Raw genomic sequence first — 22,284 nt, forward strand, 5'->3', positions numbered from 1 at the left:
CAGGTTCAAACAGTTCCAGGTCTCATTTTAACAAAATACTATTGCAGCCCCTATGTTCCATTCTGAAATAATAAAATTTTCCAGGATGTTTCAAATACTGAAATACTGTTAAGCTCTCATGTAGCTGCATGTGAGATTCTGATAGGGTTTGAGGTATGAAATACAGAAGGAGCTTTCTGAAATGAAGTGAGGCCATTTTTTTTAATGCTGCTATGTATGATATCTTCTAGGAGTTTGGCCTACTAACTAGTGTTAGAGATGAGAGGTGTTCTGTGGCAGATTTCCTTTATTCTATGTCTTGGGTATCCTTCCAAGAAGTACAACTAGTCCTATATACTTTTCCAAGTGATGTTCAATTGATTAGTTTTTGTTGAATTTGCAAATCACAAATCTGCCTAATCAATAAACTTTTTGCTTTTATTATATTTGCACAACTAATGTAGCATGGACATCAAACTGAAATCGTTTCCATGGTAAAATGGCATAGAAGGGTGAGGAGTTTCATCCTGATCTTATGTAAAATAATATCTCAAGATGATGCTAAGTGACATACATTTATTTAAAGCCAGGTTTATTAAAGGACAAGGATGGGAGTAAAAATCTTGGTTTATAAAACCCTGTAAGAAAACAAACAAATTAAATATCACCCCCATTCTTTTAAAGGAAAATCATGCCCTCCCATACAAGTCTATGCTGACTAGAAAATATTCACTAACGATGATGACTTTCTTCTAATTACAAATGGTTGTAAATTTTCCTCAATTTCCTCTAATTTTCCTCAATTTATCAGTGCTACTTAGGGTACCAAATAAAGATACCAGGCCCACTGGATCTGTACAAATTTCTAACTTCACTTACTCTCAGTAGTTCATGCGGCTGCAATGGAATGTCTAACATGAGACCTGATGTTTGCCCTTGAACAATTATACCTTAAAGATTTCTTGATAAATTAAAGCAGCTGCAAAGGGTATTTCAGGTGCAAGGAAGGGTGCAGAAATATAAAGAAAAGTGAGAAATAAATGTGTACCTTTGATAACATAGAATCATCCTGATTAAAAACAGATATGCTACATTATTCAATTATTCCATAACCACTGAGCATTAAACTGTAGGAAAGAGCACACCCACTACAAAGCAGCTGAACATGTCTTAAAAGAATGCAATGACATTTGAAGACTCAGGTTTAATTTGAAACATCAGATTAAGAAGCAGTAAATCAAGGGAAACCACAAGAAACAGCTTCTTTGCAGTCATTATCTTGGAAGAAATATGAGTAGCTAAATGTGACATGCATTGGGCAGGTTCAGTACAGCATCCATACCTAAGAACTGTTTTATAGCAGCAAATTGAAGCCAGAGGGAAGCCCAGACGGCAAACGGGATGCAAGTTGGGCTTGTTCTTGCTGATTCCAAAGGGGCTTCCTATAGAACCACTCTGGGAAGAGTAATTCAATCTCACTTCAAAACCTCCTGCAATTCTAGTTTATAAGCAACATTTTAAAAGGGAAGGCAAAGAAAAAGGCAAGATCACCAGAAATGTTTTCGGTGTACTAAGCAGCAAGTCACTGCCACTAAAATTCTACTGGTTTTCCTTTAAAGAATCATTTCTAGTACTCAATATATACCAAAAACCCAAATACTTTGTCTAGAGAAGGTTTGAACTAAAAAATCTCAATCTGAATTTCATCACTGACAGCTGATCTCATAAAGGATCAAACTTCTAGTCCTTAAAGAAGGATTTTCAGAATATGCAGAACATGCACTTAGAGTTTCTGAAGGGAGATTGCACCAGGCCTCATCTTACCAATAAACCTTTGTGTTTAATTTGTATCTTGTGCTTGACAAGTACAGAAGAACTGGTACAAGCTGGTGTTTATGATAGACACACAAATGTGACAAAGACCATCCAAAATTCAGGGACACTTCAGGGTGGGGGTATGACCTTGATCATTGAACAGCAGCATGTAGACTAGTGACCTGTTTTTTTGCAGGAAGGAAAACAATTTTCCCAGTACTGTGCTGCCTTTCAGGACATACAGTGATGCAAGCAGCAGGGAAACCACTAGGAAGATATTTGTTTCAGGTCATCCTCTCACAGCAGGTGGAATTTGCACTGTTTCACTACAACTTCTATGTGTCACCAGTGACTGAGCAACACAGAATACCTGAGCAACACCTGGGAAACCCAGATGAGAATGTATTTAAGAGAACTTGCACAAAATATTTGGAAAAGGGGCTCTTTAAACCATCTTGAAATGCAATTTGCAATTATAGAATAATTTTCAGTGCCAGTGGATGTGAAGCTTGTTAATTTAAGCTGACAGCAGCATGAAGTCTCAAGTACACAAGATAGATTTGAACTACAGGTCTGGCTTCAGACCTTAATACTCAAGATACACAAGTCCAACAATATTGCTTTGCTAGCATTTAAACAACTCCTTCCATTAAAGCCCCTTAGATGCCATTTTTTATATATTGACTCAGTACTCAGGAAGAAAAATGATTCAGTGCTTCAATAATTTAGTCTAGGATTATAGAGATGGGAGATTGTAAAAGAAAATGTAAAAACAAGATCTCAAAGAACCAAGGGCGGGATAAAAGAATTTGACTTCTAAAATAAAAGTCTTATTTCCTGTTTATTTGGTATGGTACTTCTTTCTAGCTGAGTGCAGGTTTCAAGACTTCTAGCAGAGCTGACAAGTTTTATTCTGGTGCACATTAGCATGGGACAAGTTTTGAGAGGTCTGCCTACCCTTTGATTTAAAGAAAAAGTTTTTCTGTAAAAGTCCTATTGTTGCGATGTCTTAGAGGTGGTGGAAAGTTACGCTAAATCAGCATATTACAGTGAAATTTCTGTTGGTTTGGGTTTTTTCAGGTTCCACATTTCAAAGAGTTACCACATTAACTTTCCTTGATGCTGATGCTGCAGGTGGTCAACTGCTGTTGCCTGTTTCCAAGCCAGTAGGGCCATAAGACTGCATGAAAGGTGAGTCATGGAAGATTAGTGGTTCATAAACCACAGAATATTTAGCCTCTAAATTTTGCTTTATCCTTTAGTTTCAAATAAGTCCAGAACTCAAAAAAACAAAGACAGACCCAAGTCTGCCAAGTTCTAAACCATTTGGGAAAATGAACACATGTACTTTACTGGCTGAGGTGTGTGAACCCTGGGGTAAAATTGGAAAGAAACCTGTTGACTTCAGCCAGAGATAGACAGGGCCATGGATAAACACCACTAAGTTTCAAATTATATTGCAAATACTTAATACTAAAGGAATTAGTTCTTCATTTGAAAGAGCCACTGGTCCTCCACGCTGAGATACTCTGCACAAGGCCAAATTCTGAGCTGCCTTCTACTCTACGAAGACCCATTAACTGTCAGCAGAAAACCCAGAGCCTAAGCTCTCCTGCAGGTTTATTTTTTCTGGAAAGAGAAGCTTTTTTCATGCATGCAAACCAGCATACTCCAATAATCACTGGGTATACATCAATCCTTAACAATGTATTTGGCACTGTAAATTAAAGAGAAATCACCTTGCACAAAAAGTTAGAACCTTGGTGTGAGATGGGGCTGTACAATGATAGTTCCTAAACTTTTCTGCAGGGAAAACTTCAGGATAATACAATGTCTATCAGAGAGAACAGTTGGTCCACAACACCCACATTTCTCATCTGATACAGGACATCTTCCTGTGATCTTCTTCCCATTTGTATTCACAGGCAGATGGAAGTGAAACCTTTAAGAGTGTCATTCCAAGAGAGCTATAACAGAGATCAAGAAGATTAAGCACTCTTCTGATGATGAAATGTGAACCCCTACATGCATCCTTCAAGCTGGGGATTTCTTTCCCCTTTACCTCTACTGTCCAGATTTTAGCAATGATGTAACCAAACAAGAGGAACTCCTAACACTGAAGCCATCTGTCTCTCTTCTCACAGGTAGTAAGGTTTCACATCCAGTGCTACCTGCTGCATTTCAAGCCTAAACCACCTCAGACTTCAGGAAAAAACTGAACAAAAATGGCAGCATTTTTACAAATTCTTAGACAGAATAATTCCCCATAAGGGCCCCATTAGGTGAAGTTAAGGTGGTAATTATTTTCAAACAATTAAAAGCTTGCTACAAAGCAAATGAATACAAATTTAATCTCAATGTACATAGGAAATACGTGTGAAGTCATAAACTTTTAATTGTACCATTCAGACATGGGAAAAAGTTTAGTAATTAAGAATTTAAGAACTCCTGGAAGAGATTGCTCCAGGAGTCTGTGGAGTCTTCAGTGCTGGCAGTCATACAAATGTCTGTCAGGACTGACACATACAGTTGATTAAGCCTTGGATATGGGAGAAGCTGGATGGCCTTCTCAAGTCCCTTCCAAGCCCATGACTTTGTGATTCATCTAACAGTTGATGTTAAATTTGAACTACGATATAGAACTTTCACATGCTGGATATGGGCCAGTAAGACAACTCTTACTCTGTAGAGAACACTATAAATCTGAAAAGAAACAATTGCTATAAGGTGAAAAAAATCAGCCCATGAAAATGTCAACAATATCAATATATAAATCATTAACATTGCAGAGCTTAGTGAGAAGCAGTGAGACAGAAGGAATCTGGTTTAATCTTACTTAAGCATCAGTTTTCAAATCTCAACCAAATGTCCATTTCTCATAACAAGTGGAAACAGCTTTCATTTGAGACTGCAGAGAGCGGGACATGCAGGCAGAAATATTAATGCCTTTAATGACGTTTCCACTTTCAAACATAAACTGCCCTGTTACATTCAAACACCACACTGCATATAAAAGCCCTTTTACATACTTTTTACTGGATTTTTAAAGTGGAGAATTACAGTAAGTTACTTAGATCACATCACATTTCTTCAGCTATGTTCTACAAAAGCACACAATGGGTGTTCTTGAAGGCAACAGTTTAAAAGTACATAATAAAAGAAGATTAAAATGTGAATGAGTGGTTTGGAGTCTCTTCACATTTCCATGGGGCCTTTATGGACAGAAGAATGGTTGGACTGTCTGAAATCCAGGTCTGTCCTGACTGCCCTGCTTCCAGCTAGGAGACAAGGGCCTGTTTTCCTTTTTCTGCTTGGAGCTTCATTAGGATGGCTCTTCTCATGAAATTGGGACCCCATCCAGTCCTTAGCCCCTCTTTACACACTGTATCTGTTCAATGAGCATATCAACATTTACTCCATCAGCAGGGAAAACCTGGGAGGAATAATGAAATCTTTCCATCAAGTCCTCCATGTTTTCCTAACCCTTTCTGAAAGACCCCAATTCACCCAGACATGGCACTGTGATGCTTTTGTGAATATCTACAGAGACTTGATCTCCTAAGTCACATCAACTTACCTAACAAGTAACTGGCTCAGCGCTCCTCAAAGGCAGGGAAAGGTAGGAGGTGATTACACTGCCAGGCAGAGATGATCCCTAACAATGATGGAACAGAGAAGAAAAGGGATAATTGAGATTAAAAACAAAGAAAAGAAGAGACTAAGAAGTAAAAAAAAATCAACAGGAGATGAAAGAGAACTCGGAGGACACAAAAAGTTTATAGGGAAGGGGAGGATTATGGTCACACAGGCAGAGAGAAAATAAGAAAAAATTATGACAGAGGCTGCCACAGACCAACCAATATTCAGATACACTGGCAGTATGGCTCAGAGTCATGATGGCTCAGTTTTTTTAATACCACAGTTTTAACTAAAGGAACTTAAGGACATTTTTTCTCCTCCTCTTCCCCACATAAGAACAAACAGGTGATCCAAGAATGAGTGAGGTTCATACAAGCCCCTTTAGACAGAATTTCATCCACAAAGTTGGTTGTTGAGGAGTCATTCTCCACAACTCCCTCCTCCCCATTTCTCAGGCTTGTTGTTTGCAAAGTGTTTTATATTTGTCCCTACCCAAGTGCCTTACTCAATCTGTCTACTTGCCAATTTAGGGCAATTCTCCTTTATATGAGATCCCAAAAACTGATCTGCATGCCAATACTGAAAGAGAGCAGGTCAGAAAGACACCAATTATCCAAGTGTTTACACAGATGTGAATAAAAATGTGCACCGTTGATATTAGAAACAGAAAAATGCATTCTTCATTTTTTTTCTTTTTAAGATACAGCATTCAAGAAGATTCAAAAAAAGAACATATGGAAAAAGCTAGTTTTTCAAATGATGCAGACTCTTCACATACCATTACCTCTGTTGTATACTTCTTGCTTATACAAAAAATGATTGTGTTCTCTCCTTTTTTTCCAGTTCATTTTGCATGTAGTTCCCTTCAGAGACTTTTTTCTTTAATGATAAATTAAGAAAATCATCCTTCTACTCCCCTTAAATGAGGTCCCACTTCAATACTGAGATATTTACACTTTGCAAATGAGCTTATTAAATCCTTGAGAGTAAAATCTGACCTCTCTCTGTTAAATTTATTCTGGCAGCCAATTTCAGCCGTGAGGACAAAGGGCAGAACCTGGCTGGGTTCTGTGTTTTGTCCTTGGCCATACATTTTATTCCACAAGCAGTACAGCAGAGGTGAGCAACAGGCAGAGTAATGTTGTCTCACTTCAATTTTGCTGAAGTCAGTAGAAAGACTGCCAATGTCTCCAGTGAGACCTGAAAAGGGAACCAGGTCCAAGGCAAGCTCTTCATTTACAAGCATTTGCCAGGAGAATTCTGTGAGCTCTGCAGAGAGCTCCACAGGCTCTGAAAACCAGTTTAGAACTGGGTACACTTTTAAACTCTGCAAAGAAGCTCCAAACCACATGTGCCTGAGGGATTCATTCATCAATTTAAAATGTAGCAGAAGGCCTCAGTTCCAGGTGTCCATGAACAAGAGGTCCTTAATTAATTTGGAAAGAAAGGAACTGGGGAAAATTATCCTTGATTAGTATTGATGGGATCAAAAATATCAAAGAATTTAATAAATATTGGAGAGGAGGACTGAGAAAATATCAATAAAACCTGTATCATTTTATACCAGGAACAACCAGAAGGTTACCCTATGAAATTGTCACAGAAAGTGTCAAAATAAAATGAAAGCTCTGAACCCACACAAGATCCTCCTTTACACAAAAAATATCTCAATATACTAAGAAGGTAAGAGAGAAAGATGGAAGATTGCTTTTCCCAGTGTTCCCTCAGATACAGCATGGTCACAATTCTAGCAAAAGGTGGTTTGGCCTGTTACAGAAGGAAATTTTGGTCTCTTATGGAGATAATGAAAACAGTGTTCTTCCAATAAAAGACAATTATATAGACAATTTATATCCAGAGCCTGTAAATAGGGAGCAGGAATTATTTCACTGAAAACTGCAAAGGTACACAAACAGAAAGTTCATTGGTCTTGCTGAGGAAATTCCTGGAATATTTGCACCTCGTGACATATATCCAAGTCTGCTGATCATGGAATGTATTGGCTTCAGATTTAAAAGATGCCCCCAAAACTGCATGCAAAATAACTTATTGTTGAAAAGCTTTTGAGTAAAAGCACTAATTAAGAGAAATAAAATACTTAAACACCAAGTTGTTTCAAAGCAAAAGGGAAAAAAAAAAAGTACTTAACTACATTTAAAGGCATCACAATGAGGTGGGTTTTTTTAAAACATCATGTACAGTTTCTGAGGAATCTAGCTGTGAGGTCAGAGGAATAAATATAAGAAAATTATTAATAACGAAAAAAAAGACTGCTTGAATATATAGAGTAGTTACATGCATCACTAAACAACTCCAAATCACCACAGCACTATTTTGACAAGTATCAGCAAATTCCAAACCCTCAGGAAGTACCTCAAAGATCCACAGCACAGGAAGCTAAGGTGGCAGGAAAAGCACAGAGATGTTTGCATAGCAGGTTAGAGGTCTGCAAGGGAATTCCTGCTATGTAACATGACAGATCACAGGAAGATTTCCCCTATTTCTCAAATACTGTTCCTACTTTTCCTGTAAGCACAACCACTTGGCTACTTTTTCCAGTGGCCATGGATCCCTTCTCCAACAACACAGAATCCTTAAGGTTTGAAAAGACCTCCAAGCATGCAGTCCAACCTTTGAGCAAATATAATTCTTTTAAGATTACTCTTATGTTTTCATAAGGGAAAGGAATGTTTTAAGGTATGGACCTAGGATTTAAGTTGGTTTAAAACAGCCTATTTTCACAGGGCAACAGAAGTGAGCCAGCTTACACCAGCCAGGGATCTGGTAGCACATCTTTCTGTAAAAGCTTTGGCAGTTCAGTGTAAACCCATTAATCTTGAACTAAAGAACTACAGTTCTGTGAGATCTGCAATCACCATGACCCTGTAGTAGTTATTCTGTTTCTTATCTAACAGGTAAAAACAGCCTCCAGGAATCTGCCTGGTGAGGTATACAGGACAATGGACAATTTCTGTCTCTGAGGCAGCAGCCTCATATTTGGAATGACTCAGTTATCTGAGACCAGAGGCAGGTAGTGAGCATTTTCTACTTTGGATCACATAGATGGTTCTGCTTTCAAATAGTGGGGATACTTCAAAGCATCTCTGTATTGCTTTAAGTGATAACTTTTAAACAGAGTAACCCCAGCAAATCCTACAGAAAATCTAATATTTCAAGTGAGGATTGGGAACCCAAACTTCCAGATTTCTGAACTTGATTCCCAGCATTGTTGCTTATGTGTGGTTCTACAGCAAACATCTGAAAGATTCACCCCACAGGTGACAAAAGAGAACAGCTTTTCTAGGATTCTAAAGATGATGTTACAAAGTATGTCCAGCAAGCATCAGTATTTTTAACACACACAAATTCATGAACACATAAGCAAAAGAATTCTCTTTTGAGAAGTCAGAGGGGGGAAAAAATGGATAATTCCACTCAGGACAGCTACCAAAAAGACTTGCTCCTGCCCTATTTTCTATTTTTAAGTTTCTGATGGGGAATGTCAGCAAGAACAAATAACAGGATGCAGCAGAATTCCAATTAAGAATTGGTTTGTTGGTTTAACAGACAAGAACAATTTTTCCCAGCACAATTATCTAAGTCTGTGAGATACCCAAAGCAATTATTAACCACTTATTACAAAAGGAGATAGTTGCTCCTGTGCTAGAAAAGACAGACACTGTCTGGATTTATTTGTGCTACACCTGAAGAGACATCCAGAAGAAAATAAGTTAACCAACCTTTACAGGTTTTTGATATCACAGTTTGAAATCCTTAGAACAAAATTCAAATAAAGACCACAACTGCCTAATTTGAAGTAGTTTCTTGTAAGTCTAAAACTTAGGCCAGTTTCCTGAAGCTGGCAAATGTTTCAGTTACCATTGCCATCCCTAATCACAACAAGTTTTTCCTTCCAGTATTGGCTTTTCTCTGAATTTGAAACCCAAGCTTAATGCAAAACCACATCAAGCAGAAACAGGATAAAACAGATCCATGCTGAGCCTGAATGGGTAAAGCTGCAGAGATTCTTGCTGCTCTAGTCACAATAATAGTTTCAGCTTAAAGCCTACTGGTCCATTTCAGCAAGTGGCTGCTTTTCTGCTGTGCCACACAAAGCCACATACAAATGAAGCTAGGCTTCTCCTAGATTTTTTTTTTTTTTGTATGTTATCTGGGACACAGCAGCAGAGAATCTTAGAAGCTTGTAAAATGAATTAAGCAGACAAATGCACTGTGTTTGTTTTCAGTTCAATAGGAGGCTTTAATATTGAATACACATGAAGGACGAGGCATGCTAAATTGAACGAGCCTGGAGGCTTAAAGTGATATTAATTCCACTTGCAATCAACCATGTGGATCCAATGATCAAAGAGACTTGGAAGCAAGAAGGGAATAATGGAAGTATCAACACTCAGCAATATTCTTTTGCCTTGGGGCAGCACAGGACCCAAACAGATGCCAGGAGAGAAGCAGGGCTATCTTTCTCACACTGAGGGAGACAGGAACTAAAGCCACACTGGATTTTCATGCACTAACAATCTTCAAGATGCTGCCATGAAAAGGTGCCAATTGTACTTCTACTCTTTTGCTTTATAAGCTTAGGTACTGCCCTGGTTTTGACTGGGGTAGAGATAATTTGCTTTTAAACCATGTCACACCAAACCATCACAGAAACTTTCTATATAAAGCACTGCAAGTGTGACAAAGCACAACCTTGAAGAGATGGGAAACAAGCACCAAAACACAATTGTAGTTACTGAAAATTATCAGATAGGTCTTTAAGGAGACCAGACACAGGCCTATGGAATAAGTAAGTGTTAATTTTAGCAACAGCACTTGCCACAGGAGAGAAAAATCTTGGTTTAAGTGACTTTAAAAAGTCTTCCCAGCTCTAGCACATGTATTTTGCATTATCCAGAAGAATAATGAACTAAACTAGACATATTAGCTGTTAAAAAAGGAAAAAAACACCAAGATTAACATGGTTGCACTTTTGAATCAAACTACTCATGAAAGCAAGTCCTCATATTATGAGGACCTGAATTGTTCTCTACATTCTTGTAGAAAGATGGCTGAAGGCCAATATATGAATTTTTCTTATTATATGCCAGGCCTTAGCTCTGTGGAAGAACACATCCAATATTGGCAAGGGCTTCAAGTTTAAAACAAGTGGTCAAAACTTGACACGTAAGGAACAAGTTCATACTTAGCTTTACTATTCAACCTGCCTCAAATTAAAGTAAGGTTGCTATTTCCCATTCAAGTTCTGTTGCAATGAATGGGAAGGTTCCCCTGATTTAGCAGAATATTGATCATGCTTTTTGGCAAACTCCATCAGTTACAGTATTTCATTCTTCTGTGCAACACATCCATCCAGGAAAGTGGAAAGTATTCTCATAAGAACTGGATATTGTTGGAAGAGTATTCGATGAAATGCTCCTCCCCAAGTGTGCTTGTTTTGTTTTTAAAATAGCAATTGTTTTTAAGGACCAGAGGATTTGGATTTTGTTGTTCTTAAATGTTTGATTTCTCTTTCTTCCTGCTATAAGTTTAAAAAACTGTTAGCAATAGCTTTCCTGATATCTTGCTACATTTTTAAAATAGTTTAAATTTACTTTGGGAAGATCCTATGGTACCTTATAAATCTCCCAGAGAGTAGAAAAGGATTTTTGTGGGCTTTCTTTTTGCCAGATTTCCCCATGCTATGTGTATTTTAACTACTACTTTCTTTAGACTGAAGTGCTGCCTATGTTTTAACCCCTCTTATGCAGAGCTGCTGTGACTTCTGCATGGGAGATCCCAATCACCAGAGCCTTAAATTATCTGTTACAGACAAAAAAACTTACACATCACTTAACTAATATATGTCTGTTACTGTTCTAAAAATGTAGGACTTCCAGCATTCAGAATAAACTAAAAACAAGCTCCTCACAAAGACATGTAGGTTCAGGTAAAAAAAGGTGAATGATGAAAAAGAGATAAATGTCTACTTACAGTTTTCTAGCCTTTTCAAGCTATCTGTGCTGTTACAAAGTTATTTCTTTCCCCATTCTTTGGAGATGGCTGAGTTGACTTTAAGCTATAAACTGCTGAAGGGTTTTTTAAAATAATTTTACCTCTTGGAAGAAAAAAATAATTGTATTGTTAATGCTTAATACACCAAATAGATACATGCAAACCATATAGAAGGTAGCAGTTTGAAAATACGAGCCATTTGTCCCCAATTCCTAGTCCTAGTTTGTGTCAGCTCCTTTCCTTAAGGACTTTGCTGCAAGATCTGTAGCCTTGCATATATATAAAGCTCTTTATTAATTTAGTGGGTGTGCTTACATAAGTAATAGAAAGTTTGCAGACCTAGGTCAAAATGAAAATAAAGCAATAATCATGGAACAAGGATGAAAAGAATCTTAGTACAACTTTCAGGCAGAAGAAGGATGGTCCTGTGAAGCCTTTGGATGTAATATCATTGGCATCTGACTAGAAGTGCTGTACTTCTCATTTGAGTATAGCAAATATTGAGGAAAGTAAATGTTTTAATGGCAGTGATTGCTACTAAACCTACAGGGCATGAGAAACATCACCGCAACACAGAGTGGGGCACTGCTGACAGGTTTAGGGCTCAGGATCAGACATCCACTGAAATCTAGGCACATAAACATGGCTAAGTGAGACATCTGCTTCAAGTTACTCAGTTCATCCACAGGGTGACACTGGTTTGCATTGTTTACAAATAAATATAATAAATAATCAGGCAAATCTGTTGTTAGTTAAATCATTAGGAAAAATACACCCTTCAAAATGCCTCTTGCAGAAAGACATCTGTTAACTTGAACTCTCCAACCCAAATTGTTTACAGAATCCTTTATTTGGGTTTACCTTTTGTCTCTTTCCATTTCATTTTCTACTCTCACTGGTCACTTTATGAGTTATGTTTAAGAAGGAAACATGTTTTCTAGCAACAAAAGACATAATAATTTTGGCCATATGCTCACCATTACACCAGAGACTCAACAATCAAAAATCATTTAAGCAGAAGAAGATTCAAGTGTTTCCAAAATACTTTGGAGACAAACTTACTCATCTATAAAGAAAACAGACAACTTGCTTGTACTACTACATATGTCATATCAGAGAGTAATTTGCTAAAAAAACCCAAACCTTTCTTTAAGGGAATCTGAGTAAGAAATTTAAAATAAGGGGTAGATTTGTGCTTCTCACGACAAGCAGTTTTCCCACTAGTGCATCTTCTACTACCATCTGCTTTCTGTAGTGTGCTTTTTCATTCTGATCCCATTGAGAAGAGAATTATCCATGGCACAGTGGAGCTTCTCTTGAGCTGAGCCAAGTGCAGAGCATTCAAGTCATGAGTATTAGAGCCAAGAATATATATATATATATGTATCATAATTTATTTCACAGACTTTACTAGCACAAATCAATAAGGAAAGGCAGCACATAAGAATGCCTTCCACTGTTTTAAAGGAAAACAATCAAAATCAGCTTCATAATATTAATTTTCCATCCAAACAAACTGTTTAACTTCCAGGCTCAAGCCAGTTCTCTAAACTGGAGTGATTCCTCTAGAGACTCTAGTTAGGGCTGCATATCAGCTGCTACAGATTAAGTACATGAAAAATCTCATTCACTGGGAAAAGATACCAAAATAAAAAATAATATCTAACAACACCCTAAAAACAGCCAGGTGAGCTTTATTCTAATAAGGGTACTGAATTAACAGTCTGGAAACTGGTGTATTTTCTTTATTGAAGACTCAAAGCCTTCTGGCAACAGGCAGTGCTGGCACCTTGCTGTGGTTAAGCTGGAGGTGTCAGCACCAGACTACACCTTTAACCTTCCTCTCCTAATGAGGGACTGTGCACATGAGACAACAGGGAAGTGCAAAAAACTTCTGTATCCCTCTAAACCCCCACATGTCAGGAATAAAGATGAAAATAAGAGGGGAAAAAAAACATAAATCCAAAAAAAAAGACACAATTAAGCCACTGTTGACAGCCCAGCACCAAAGCACCTCCTTTGTAGGTCAGATTTTGCCAGTTCTTGGCACATCCTATGTTTTTACTCAGTAGGGACAGAAAAGGAGACATGTAACTTGAACTACTGAGTTCCTTCTGAATTCCAGGAGCTATCTTGACTTGCATTTAGTCAGTACAATTGCTATTTTGTTTCTTGTTGAAAATGCATATTTATCACTGCAACGCAAACCAGACACGTGAAACTAGAAAGAAATCAGGATTTTTTAGCTGATGGAGGATCACAATATCTGCATTTATCATATACAGATCAAGAGACTGGCTCTGCAATGAAATTATTACAGCATGAGCAAAAAGAGAAAAAGGATTAAGCAATACCTGCCTATGACCAGTTTTTGTTTTGTCTTGTGCTCCTGACCTCTCACTAGTGTCAAAACTTGGGAAAAAAAACCCTAAATAAAAACCTAACGTCTTTACATGCTGGAAAAATTTACTTACTTCTCTGAAATGAACCTCTAATCAAAGAAAAACCAATTAACATCTTCTGCTGTTGTGAATTTTGGCTGCTCCATCTCAATTCATATTCTTTCTTTATGCCTGCAATGACATCAGCCAATGATAGCAAAAAATGGAAACTCATCACAAGCTTAATTAACAGCCCTTTAAAAGATTCAAGATCCAAATTGTACAGAATTAACAAATTTACAGGAATGGAGCCACTGCCTTCAAGAGTTTTATATAGATGTTATTTAGAGGTCCATGCACCCATGAACAGGGGAAAATACAATAACTGAAAATGTAATCACTGACATATCTTTAACCAGAAGAAGTCTACTCCAGATTCCATTTTTAATCATAAAAGGAAGGAAAAGAACATCAGACATTCCAGTAGTTTTAAAGCTGATGACTCTAATTTCCAAAAATCTTTTCATCTAGAATTTTCATGTTTTTCATGTTTAATGCTTGTAATGGTTCATTGCTTCTCCTTTCACTGAGTATGTGCTTATATACATAATATAATCCTGTTTATCTGAAATTCTTTGGGGATTTCTAAATCCACTTGAGAAGCAGCCATTCATGAGAGGGAAATGGAAGGATTACAATGACTTGCATCAGTTTTCTGAAGAGTTATAGTTCCCTCAATGTAGCCTCTTAAAGGGAGTCTGTGTTCTTTTTTTATTGCACTGAAGGGGTATTTGGAGTGGGACCGGGCTGGGAAGGAAAGTCCAATCAGTGAATTTCCCTTTACCCAGGATTTCAATTAATCAAAGATGTTAATTAATCTGGCAAAAATTTGTGCCACTGCTAGTACAGAAAGAAACTTGAACCCCTCCTGGTCCCTATGAGATTTTGAATAACTACAAATACTTTTTAACTCTGAGAGGTATCTAGCAAAAACCAAATCTAGTTGGAAAACAGGCAATACTACTCCTTGCTTCTGGATATTTCCAAGAGACATACGAAAAGTCCACAAGAAGATTGAGGAAAAGAAACTATGGACAGCATCCATAGAAGAGAATTTGCCACCTCTCTTAAGATGATCTCTTCCCTAGACTACCCAAGAAGTCCAGTGCATCCTTCTTCCACATATATTCCCCACTGCAACCTATAAGCCTAAATGCTTCTCCACTGTGCCAATCACCACACAATTCAATTTCTATGGGTCTCAGTGAAACCAAGGCTTTTTCCAACCAAAACAAGTAAGACAATGTTTACAGCTTTCACCCAGGGTGATTTGTTGACTTTGGCATAAACAGTCTCATTAATCTTTTGAGATTACTTGAAAACAAGAATGTGTTCACATGAAAAGCACTAGCACAGGACAATTTTTCACTCAGTGGTGGAAATACTGGGCTGTTACTCTTGGTAATTTTGCGTTCTAAAACCTGATTGCTTTTCAGCTTTTTATCTCAAACTCAGATCTTCACATTAATAATTAGATGTTATTTAGGCTTACCTGGAACTGATACAGTGTCAACTATCTTTAAAAGATCTCAAATTAATACTAAATAAGTCATTCTCCTTGTGCAGCACCATTCACGTTTTCATTATCAGTAGCTGACAACACAGCCAGGCTGAGGATAAAGACAGTTTATTCCTCTTTTGTGTTTCAGTTTGAGTATGAGCTGAGAAGTGAGGCATTTTAAAAGATTGCCAGTTTTCCCCTAGCCCTGACAGAAGGAGACAGCCATCCTTCCTGTGGCTTGACACAGCTACAGTAATACTACCCAGCTGTTCTTTGTGGCTCTCTTCAAATTACTATGATTGTTTCTAAAGGTCACCATTACAGTGGACAAAATAACCCAAATCACCCTTTGAAACTTGAGTTTTCCTTAAGTTTCTTTGTTTTGCACAGCAAACTAACACTTCCCCAAGCTTTCATTGCTGCTTCTACACCAATCTCACACTTGGGCATGTCCTGGGCAGATACACACACTTGTCCTCACTTAAAACATTTTTGACCAAAGTACATTCTCAAAAATTGCCAAAGTGGGATTAAAGCTTGAAAGATTTGTCCTTGTCCTGTGTTCTGGCTGGCTGGCTACTCCAATTTTTCCATGACATACCTAGTCATACATTCCAGTCATTCTAAGATGTCTCTAAAGACATATTACTTTTTAAGGTTATTGAACAATTTGGCATCTCAGCTCTACTAAAAATTAAAATCTTCTTTGGATTCCAGCCTCTGGGTCTAATTCTACCATCAGTAACTGTCTGTCCAGGTAGGTACAATTATAATCACAGTCATGTTCTTAACTTTTTTAAACATTAAAAGGACTGAGCTTTAGTCTCTGTCTTCACAGCAGTATTCCAGACAATGCATCATTCTTTTCTCTCTTTCCTGAATAATTTCCAAGTCCAGCCTCTGTGAACTGTAGCTAAGAAGTGGATATGCTAAGTGCACCATTATCTCTATCGTGTTACAAAACTCTAACATCCCCACCTCTGTTCTCCTCACCTTTCCTGCACTTCTCAACATGTCCATTAGTGCTTAATCAGATCTCTTACCTACAGCATCACAAAACCAAACCATATTTTCTTTTTTATCAAACCATTTTGCCAAAATATTTCCCCAAAACATTGCCAAAGCTGCTTTCTCAGATGTAACATCCCGTTTTATGTTACCCACATTCCACTCCTCAATACATCATCTAACAAGTGACTGTTACCAAACATGGGTCTGTCTTGCAATAAGATCCAGAACTGCACATATGCACTCCTTACATTACTGGTTAAAAATCAAATATAGAAACAAAGACAGAAGGAAAAAAAATCCCCAATTCTCTGCCCCACTGAGGCTCATATACTGTCAACAAGTCCTTGGAATTCAGCACTCACCTAGAATCAGAACATGGTGTGCTGCAGTCAGGGCTCTGAGAGGAGGGAATTTCCCATAAGATTTCAGGAGACACAAAGGTCAGGAGGCAGTAATGGGTTTGTATGTGTTGCATCGAAACGCTGATTCGAAACACAGCGTGGATAAAAGTATTGAATTTGATCCATTTCCAGTGACTCTTGGAAACAAACACTGGGTTTTTTACTGATGTATTAATAGATGAACATCACCTCTGATGCAACTGATGCCAGTGATGGATTTATTTGGAGCCTTTAGCCTGCTAATCCCATTAGTGAAGGCACAGTTGATAGAAAAACCATCCCCAGAGATGTCGCTATTTTCTCTTCCAGAAATACTAAGAAAAGGCAAGTAAATGAGTTAGGGATTTTCCACCCATCATTCATACAAATCTTCCATTGCTTCATCTGCTGACAGTCAGACAGGTAGCAAATATCACAAAATGGGGAAGACTATTGCATTGGGGAAAAGGAGAAGGGATTTTGCTAAAGCTGTTTTCTACTGCAAAACTCCTAAATGGAAACTTATTTGGCATCTCTGTTGGAGCTGAATTGGCAGAGTAAGATGGAAAGCAGTCCTGTATCTCATTACTGCCTCTACTATCACTAGCTGGAAACCTTGGAAAAACAGGACCCTTTCTGCTTAGATACAACTGTGCTGCTGCTGTACAGACTGTCTGGCTTTCTCCTTCCTCCTCAGTATGGATGACACCTGCAAAAAAAGGCCCTTTGTCTTTTCAAAGCTTTACCTACTGCTGCTTATTTTGTACCTGACATCTATTGGTGATATCACATGTATTTCCTAAGGAACAATTACAATGCCAGCAAGGTGGATAAAAAGCCACCACACATATAAAATTAAGTGTTCTCAACCTAATTGCAGTTTAACTTGCTGAAGTAAGTATTTTCATTAATTACTTAAATGCAGACAGATAACAGCTTTCTAAGACAACTAAAAATTGGTGCATAGGAAGAGCAATACTAAAAGCTACTCAATCTTCAGTGAAGCCCAAACAAGACCTGGATTTAAGGTGACCAGTAAGTGGCAGGAAGAATCAAGATATGTAGGAAAAACTCTGCTTTCATGTCAGGCTTCCCCAGAAATAAAGGATGGTGGAAAAGGAGACCAAAAGCTGTGACCCACACTTGACTGGATGAATTATTTCCAAATAGCTGCACTGATAAAAGAGACATACCAGCTACTTTACCAGCACAGGAAAGGTGTTCTGACACCTCACATAAGCCTCATCAGGGCAGTACAGTATTCGACAGACATATCCAGGCCAGTTCAAAGCTAAAATAGCAACAAGAACACGTTAATCCACTGGACTAATCATCACTCTTGAGACCTAAGCTAATTTTTGCAGGTGTTTCTTTGCATGAGATGTATCAGCACAGAAAGCAAAACTGTGGGCTCCCAATATTGTACCTTGCTTTTCTAGTTTAGGGAACATATGCAAGAGCAGCAGAAATCTAAATTCCATCATTACACTGTTTAAAGTCTGACACTGAAAAAACAACTTGGTTTAGCAGGCAGAACAATCGGCTAATAGGAAATGGAATAGCTGACACTATTTCTAGATAAATCTATATAATTTTCCACTTTTTCTTATTTTTATTTGTAGTTTATTCACTGCAAAGGATCTGTGTGCTTTTACAGAGCTAAGCACAATGGCATCATAAGCAGTCTTCTTTCAGTGCAACAGGGCTGTGTCTCATACTTAAAGATGTCTGGAAAATGGAATATTATATCCAGATTAACACAGAAGAAAACAAAAGCTTAAGTCATTCATATAACACAAAGAATCATAGTCCCTTTGCACACCCAGTCTTTAAGTACTTATTTTACAGCTAACACTGGAAATTAGACCCCCACCATCCTCTTCTCTCACTAATAAACTGAGTGTTTTCTCTTAAAGTCACAGACACTCAAAGGGCACATTTGTTACAATTGTGCTGTATGTGCTCAGACAAAACTATCTCTAGTCAGATTGGCCTCTTTAGACACAGTGAGATCAAACAGCTCACAAAATCCTTTGATGGAAATTTAATTCTTTAAAAATATGCACAAGGTAATTGAAAACACATTTTATGATATTTCAGATTATAAACAGTAGATCTCTGGCTGGGTTGAACAAATAGCATTAAGCCTTTTTCTTCCTTCTGAAAAACCACAGTCCTTGGCAGCATAAGGCACTGATGTGTTTTCTGTACCAGCACAGGGAAGCCAGTGATTATAATGAAGAGCTTGTGTTAGAATGCAAATTGTACTCCAACAGAAGAAACTATCTGTAAACATCAGTTATTGTTCATTCAAAGCCATTTTGTGATATTAGCATGCTTTTCTAAGATCTAAGCACAAGGTCTGGGTTTATTACATACCCCATCCCCCCTTGCTCCCTTGCACAAGTCTTCAGGAAAAGCAAAAATAAATATCCTTTGCTCACAATCTCCAGTCTTACCATCAATTCTACACATCCTAGAACAGTGTAAAAATTCCAAGTCCACCTTTACTCACTTGGTATTTAAACCCCCTTGACTTTGCTAGTACTGTGAAGTTATGATGAAACATATTTTTATGCAGCTTTATAAAAACAACAGTTACAAGGGGAGACACTGCTTTGTCCATAAGTACCACTTCCACACACATGGAGGCCTGTTTGACTCCATCACTAGTATTTTGTGCATTTGCTATATGAACAAGGAAGCCCTGAGCAGCAAATGTCATGGGGCTGTTCAAAACTTCAGCACTTCATGCTGTCAGACCACTTTAACTTTGATTCTATTTTCTTCTATCTTCATGGCAGCAAGACAGAGCAGTTACAGGTCTGTGTTAGGTGCCACAGAAACCACGTGTAAGAACATGACAACCAAGGTCTCTTTTTCTTCCTCTGAAGACAGGATGTTAATGGGGAGGAGTGAGTAAGAACTTCTCTAGTAAAACTGTTTTAGAAAGCAGTACCTCTGTCAGAGCTAAAGTATTTCATTCAGGATAGTGTGAAGGAGGCAATTTCTAATCAAAGAAAAAAGTGCAATACCAATCTTAACTTACCCCAAAGGAATGCGGATCCAGGAGTGCACAGGTGTTCAGACTCTACTGGAATCACACACAGGCCACCTGTGTACCTCAGGCTTCATATGACTTCATGAATGGAAAGTATCTCCATGCACTTAAAAGGTCTTTTAGTAGTAAGAGTCTGTGTCTCCCCTTTCTCCTGTCCTCAAGGGAAAAGAGGTGGGGAGAATCCAGAACTGTCTGGGCTTCCTTCTGTGGAACAGAAGGAAAATCCTTGTGCTCAACACATCTCAGGCTCAATTTCAAAAGTGCACGTTGCTCTTCATTACATTTTTGACAGACTGCATAACCCAGTCCCTATACTTTCTCCTCAAACTACAAATTACACTCAGTCCTAAAAAGGAAACAGCTATGATTTCTATTTCCACAGACTTTATGTTTCATCTCAACTTCTTCCAAGTCAGTGGACTGTTAGAAATACAGAAGTTTTTCTCCTGAGCTGGAACAACACAGATCAAGGAAGGTTCAAAAAGCAGACCAAGACTGATGTAGCCTTTCCTTAGGGTAAAATGTACCTTGCTTCAGCTTTCTCACTGTTTTAGTGACAAATTAGAAAGCAAAGACAAACATTTGGTGAAACAATGGTACTCACCCTCTCCCTCTCTGCTCCCCCTTCTGTCTCTTTATATTGACAGAAGCCTCTTCATTGTGTGAGGGTTAAAGAGGAGCCCTTAAGGAAAACACCTCCCCCACCTCAGAAGTAGTTGATGTTTAAATATAGCTTCCTGGTTTGTTAGATTCACAAGAACACACACAATGTCTGAAAACTCTATGAATTTGAAATGTTAGGGTATCATCCACGCTTTAAACCCTTGCTCTTGTTTTCCCTGGGTCACTGAAAGAATGTGCTGCCCTTTATATAAAAGAAATAAGAAGTTAATGTGTGAAGTCTATAGGGCTCCCCTCTTCCATAAAACCCTTTTAAGGGATTCTTCATCATAACTGAAATTTTGAAAGGTGCAACAATCCAAAAAGACAGTGCAATCTAATAATAAATCATAATAAATCAATCTTTAAAGTGAGAACACACTCAAACTGTGCAGGAGGAATTGCAGTGCCATGTGAAGGGAGCCTAGGTAAAGCCCAGCACACAGTGGTGAGGCAAAGCTGAATGGGCTCCTTATTGTACTGCACCACACTCCCTGGGTGAAGTGAAAGTGGAGGAAAATGAAGTCTTTCCCTCTCACAACTAAAGCTAGAACAATGAAAATCACAGGGCAGCATTGACTTGTTAAACAGTTTCTGCTGGCTCTATTTTAAAACTCTAAAGGCTTTGAAGTGGAGTTGTAAACTCAATTGATTTCAAACAAAAGGCTAATGTAATCCACTTTCAGCACCAGTACCATGCTGGCAGTGAATACACCCCTCTCAGTAACAGAAATTACTTATTAGTGTTTAAAGCAATTCATTTCAATGTTTTTAAGCCACTTAAGAAGTTGGATAGGAATGCTGTTGGCTGAATTCAGCCACAGAGAAACAAAGCTAATATCTGGACCTGTTTTACTGCAGGACAGTGAGGCCTCCAGGAACACTAGCATTAATATCTGACACATTCATGTGTCCTTTCTGTCCCAAACTGCTTTCCAGGTATTGTAGTTTTACATATGACTTGTTACACCCAGCCCTGGAATGCAGCCATCTCTGAGGTGGGATACACAGATTTAGCTCTGCAAGATCAGCAGGATCTGATAAAGCAGTAGCAGACACTGCATCAGCTTATGGGGTTGGGCAGCTCTCAGATTCAGACACTGGAATATGGAAAGTTTGGAAATACTGGCCACCCTTTAAAAAATTTATAACACAAGCCATGAAAATGTGGCAACAAGATCAGAAGTCTGCAAGAACAGCCAAATGGAAAAAGATCTAGGCAGGAACTGATTAGAAGAACATGGGACAGACTGAAGGGAATTATCAATTGTAGAAAGTCTAAGAAAAACAAGAACAAGTGGAACATAGAACAGGTCAAAATTTTTAAACGTTTCCAATAAGTTTCACAGCATTTGGCCCCTTTATTTGGAAAGTACATGTGATACACCAGGGGAAAAGAATGACTCAAGGCAGAGTGTGAAATGAGGCAGATTTTAAAGTGATCTTGAGATAGTTTTACATGTGCACAAGAAAGCTGCACTGCCTGGTTTCACTGTGGGTTTGAGTTTCTAACCAAAAGGTAGAATTTGTGTTAACAGACCCTTGGGTTGGAGAAACCTCTAGAACAGTCCAGGAAGCCAGTGCTTGGCAGTGGGCACCCAGGATAATGAACCCAGGAGTGATACCAAACTTCCTGGGGTAACTGGAGTCCTGTTGAAGGCCCACTGACTACAATTCATGTTGTCCAGCAGATGTATTCTGGGCTGGATCTGCTCTTTGATCTTCCAGGACTCTTGGAAAAAATCTACCATATCATTAATGTCCAGACAGATTTGGACAAGG

General features: G+C 38.2%; 1 protein-coding gene across 5 annotated transcripts in view; it reads right to left on the reverse strand.

Moving 5' to 3' along the window:
- The window catches only part of MYLK (myosin light chain kinase), a 195,011-nt gene that overhangs the window by 145,714 nt on the left and 27,013 nt on the right, over nt 1-22,284 (reverse strand). For 2 of the 5 annotated variants that reach the window (XM_071435295.1, XM_071435296.1), the window contains exon 2: nt 5,372-5,449. The exons of 2 other annotated variants lie outside the window; for them this stretch is intronic. The gene's annotated coding sequence lies outside the window, so the exon portion shown is untranslated. Of the gene's footprint in view, nt 1-5,371; nt 5,640-22,284 lie in introns of those variants that run through there. One more of the 5 variants, XM_071435294.1, reaches the window with a different exon arrangement.

This window comes from Agelaius tricolor, unplaced genomic scaffold, assembly GCF_023055355.1.
Source record: "Agelaius tricolor isolate 1412-34295 unplaced genomic scaffold, bAgeTri1.0.p SCAF_10, whole genome shotgun sequence".
NCBI lineage: Eukaryota > Metazoa > Chordata > Aves > Passeriformes > Icteridae > Agelaius > Agelaius tricolor.